Source organism: Pocillopora verrucosa, chromosome 11, assembly GCF_036669915.1.
Source record: "Pocillopora verrucosa isolate sample1 chromosome 11, ASM3666991v2, whole genome shotgun sequence".
NCBI lineage: Eukaryota > Metazoa > Cnidaria > Anthozoa > Scleractinia > Pocilloporidae > Pocillopora > Pocillopora verrucosa.
Genome location: NC_089322.1, coordinates 13,707,308 through 13,712,431, shown reverse-complemented (window position 1 = coordinate 13,712,431; position 5,124 = coordinate 13,707,308).

Here is a 5,124-nt window from a genome sequence, read left to right as displayed (position 1 = left end):
CACGCGGATATCCGCTGACAGGGGAACGTCGTTGCAAAAGGGCGAGAAGAATCTCTCAACACCCCCGAGCTCACCCCCGATAGTCTCCTACGCTGTCGTTCTCCAGGAGGTCACAGCAGACAAAGAACGTTACGTGACAGCCCAAATGTCTACGATGGAGACTTTGAGTCAAGTGTAGCTCTTAACAGCAGAGATTTGGACAAGAACAGAGTTCGCCCTAATATAATATTTTCCAAAGATTTTTAAGTAGCCAGCCTAAAAAGAAAGATAGCTGGCGGGACCTGGCACCCAAAAGGCACAATCATCTACTCCACTAGCAAATTATCCCCTTGGCTTCTAATTCTTGTTTTCTCTCCAGTTTTAATCATTCTTCAATAACGCGAACGGTAATACACCAGAGTTTAAAATCTATTTCAGATCAAGAAAGGCCTTTTAAAGTTTTTTCTTTAATTTAAGTGGCTGGTGCTTCAAAAATGAGCAGCCACTGAAGACATCTGCCGCCGGTACTTCTGGTAAACATTGTCTCAAGGACATTTGCTGAGGAGATAGGTGTTCAGAGTAAAACGGAGCGAAATATTGAACGGTGCGATTGGAGTGAGGTTTAGATCATAACTTACGCTACTCTAGCGCTGTTCATTATAATTGCGCTTCGTTTTACCAGCTAAACACCTGGAACGGGATACTGTGGTGAAAGCATTTTAAAATGTTTTGTCAGATTGAGGATAACATTGAAATGCTCAGCAGGTTTAATTTGATGCTTTCACTGTGTGGAAATCAAGGACACACAAGCAGGAAAATGTTCAATTTTCGAAGAAAATAATAAATAAAAGTTTTTCGTTTGTCTCACGATGTAGTCATGCGTGATGTAGATAAAACTTAACTTTTATTGTTATTAACAACGATGAATAACCACAAACTTTTCTACAAAATAATAAATTAACCTCATCTGTTATCGCTATGGAGGAAAGAAAACCAGAAACGCCAATAAGTGCTATTGAGTATTCTCCGCTTTAGCAAATGCACTTTTGTGCAAACATTGCAATGACGGCAACTCATTTAACCCTTTAAACCCTAAGAGTGATTAGCATCTAATTTCTCCCTACAATATCAGCCCTGAATCACACATTAAGGTCATGAGAATAAAGGAAATGGTCACCAGAGAAAGAACCTTTTGATTAGCAAACAAATTCTCCTTGTCAGCACCTTAGGAAATGCATAAAGAACAGTGTGGAGAATATGCATACTGATATTAGGGTGTAAAGGGTTGAAAGGTAACATTTTTGAGCAGATAAGGATCACTTAGAAAACTGGTTTTCAGGCTTCATCCTTGGAAGAGAGTGGTGTGCGCCCGCGAAACGATGGACGGCGGACGAGGAAGGGAGGATAGTCTGAAGCGTTGGAAAATTGAGAAATTATGAAGTAGAGATTGCATTAAAATTCATTTCCACTATATGTGTAACATTTCAAAGTGCAGTGTGCATCGAGAAAATTCATGATCACATTAGCGCTGCAGGACACGCGTTTCTGCTCTCGTGGAAAGATTTTAGAAGAGTCGGGGAGAGATTCACCGCATAGTATGGCACTAGAGATTAGAAGACAGTAATAGATCCTTTGCATACCTCTCGCCTGCTCGCGTTGTTCAAGGGAGGGCTTGCTTACGGGCTAGACACAGAATTGTATTTTCACGAGTTTTGTAGACCATTAGAGTGTAGTAATGGACACTCATGCAGTCCCATACCACTTTCGACTTTGAGTCGAGAATTGCTCTTCGCTACAAAATAATTACATTACTTTAGCTATATTCTCAAGAAATTTATCTTGCTATAAAAGTTGTAAGTCATTCTATTTAAGATTAAACGTCTACTTAAGCATTTCTGTATACACGCTGTAATCTTGAGCTTTAAAACTGCCTGGCTCTGTCGCTTTTGTTTTGCTGTTTAAGTCACATATTCGGGTCATGAAGTTGAAGTTACAACTGACGCAGTTTGTTTCCCTGACACAGGTCATCAGGCATGACGGGTAATCTGCAACCTGACTTGAATTGTACGCATGCCCCTTCAGCACAAAGTGCATCTCGGATGATTTCGATTGGCCGCAGCTCTGATCAGATGGGTTTGCAATGAACACCAACATGAAGAGGATGATTACTGGGTGCAGTGTCATTCTGTGATCCCGCTGGAAAAGGATAAAGAGAATTCAAATCAAGTTTGATGACGGAATCTTATCGCTGAGCAATGATATCATTAATAATCGCAACAGACCGGCTAAAATCTTATTGACCGCTGGAAAGGAGCAGTCATTACTTATCGCCTGTAGCTCACGTTTAGCCGTACCTCCCCCCCCCCCAAGGTGAAATGGAGGCGAGATAACACCTTGGGGGGAAGGGTGCGGCTACACGTAGGCAGGAGCCCATGCTCCTGACGTAGGCTATATCGTCTACGGAGGGTCAGAGGACTCTAGGGATCACATCATTTTCGGGGGGGGGGGGAGGGGAATGGAGGGAGGATCAGTCGTCGCCATCAGATTTTAACCCTTTAACTGCCAGATCAAATTTTTAATTCTCCTTACTGTCAACCATACAATTCTTATAATTTTAGTTCAGAGAATTTAGCATTTGATCAAGTAGTTATCCGCAGATTGATATTTTTATTTATTCTCATCACTTATCTGGTTGATGTTGTATTGATGTTGTGAGGAGAAATTCTGTCTTGGTCACTCATGAGAGTTAAAGGGTTAAAGAGGGGAGTACAGAAAATTAACCGCCAATGAGTGAGGATCATTTGCATACTGCAGAGCCCTAAGGGGGGATCGGGTAAATTTTTTATAACACAACCAACATCCCCTGACTATAGAGGACTTTTGCATCTACATGATGCCGCTGAGGCGTAATCGCATGCAAATTCCCTGGATATCACCTGGACTAACGTGGGAGACATTAAATCTCATTTGTCCTGAAAATTAACAGTGTTTCTCTTTTCCTTGAGGAAATCGTTACGTAATGCTCAATCTATACTTAGTGCTGTAGGACAGTTTCATGCAATCTCTTTGCGTTTATTCCACACTGCTTTAAATTCGCTCTGCTTTAATCACTTTGACTTAATAATTTATTTGAAACTTTAGGAATTGAATGAATCTGTAGGTAGTCCATGAGGGAGTAAAGTTAAAATCGCTCTTTTTTTAACGTCTAGTTTTTCATGCAAAAGAAACTTGGTGAATGTATCAAATATTTTCCAAGTTTTTCGAAATGAAAAGGTGCATGAAATTATATCATGGCCGTCAGTGTGTCGTTCGACCATTGACAATAGCTACGTTACATGGTTACGTTCGCATATGGAAATCATCAGATCTGTGTTTCATAATGATATCACAATTTCGCTTGTCGCAAGATTTTTCGTTATAAAAAACATCAAACGAATCTGTCTTTGAAATGTAATGCTCAAATAACCACTTACCATGGGGGAAGCGTGTTGGCGAAGAACTGTTAAATTTCGTCCAGAGAGTTTTAACTTCTGACTCAGTAAACTTTTAAAATTCTAGAAGGTGATTAAAGTTGCTTACTCACACGGTGAAGGTTTCATACGGCAGGCAGGTGTTTTTAAATAGTTTCTGGCAGTATAAAGTCGTTTTGATTGGCCGCGTTATACATTGTTTGACAAAACAATTCTATACTCAAGCATTGTTTATGATTAAATAATGATTGACTGATCTTTGATGTTTTAGCATTCATATGATATATTTTAGTATTGATAGACCACCTCCGTGATGAAGAGAATAAACCTTACATAATAAGCGATCATACACACAAATATTTCAAGTTTATAGATCGTTTAAATTATCAGAAATCGAAGTTATCATCTCAAGTCCCATGAAGTTACAGAAAATATGTTTTCTTCAGGGAAGGGGAACAGTAAATATTGATGGTTTTGATATGCCGAATTTTTTGCGCGCAGTTGTTGGAGACTATGGTGGCGGGTTGGGCAACGGAGCACGACTTCTAAACAATTATTCCACGAGCATGCTTTGGATATGAAATGATTGATAGCCGACGAGTCCCGTAGGGCCGAGATGGTCTTAATCCAGCCCATATCTAACAAGGTAGTTTAGTATTATCAACCGAGTTGATAACGTAAATTGGCCACCGTTCAGAGTTTAAAAGCTAACGTTTCGAGCGTTAGCCCTTCATTCTCGCTCTGACGAAGGGCTAACGCTCGAAACGTCAACTTTCAAACTCTTTACGGTGGCCAATTTACGTTATCAACTCAGTTGATAACACTAAATTACCCTGTTATACTCTCCCACCGATGCAGCACCACAGTTTCTTTAGAAACTTGCCCCCTTTATTCATATCCAAAAAGCGCGGGTGGAATAATTGTTTCATTAAAAACACCCCAAAATATAGATAAATTGTATCCTCGGCGAAAATGCTTTGGCTCCGCTTTAATTTTGAGTTAACGCTTAGAGCATGGTATAATGACTCACAACCCATGATGGGTAAGCCAATGAAAACTCTTGAATTGCATCATCCAGTGGTCCAGTTTTTTAATAAAAACCAACATTAAATGAATCATAAGCGCATGTACCATCACTCACCATAGCTGCTACAGGTTCCTTCAACAAGCAATACTTAGGACGGGGAGTGCACCTGCTTCCAGGCCGTCATTGTGTAAGCCTGAAGCGAAGACGTCATGCGAGCGAAAGAAAAGAAAGTGGTAGGGAACCAACAGAAAATAACTGGTTGGGATTAAGGAAAGTAAAGAGAAGGAAAAACTGCTTTATTGCGACCTTAATTAATTCTTAATTTCTCTCTTAGGTTTTCGTACGCGTGTGAACAATAAATGATAACCAGGCCATCAATATTACCTGAAAAAATTTCCGATCTAAAATCAGCGCAAGCTGCTTTTTATCGAAAAGCTATATGAATGTTATATCTTGTTGCCGCTCTAGAACTCTCTAAAGCCGGGTGTGGGACCAAGTTTAACGACCATCTCGCGCGCGCAGTTGACATGCGGCCTACGTCACACAGAATTATTGTAACATCAATCTTTACTTCACTTCGTTTTCGCGGTAAGAGCAAGGTTGCGCTTTTCGTGAGAGAGAAAAAAAAAGTTTGGAGACAAATTAGAG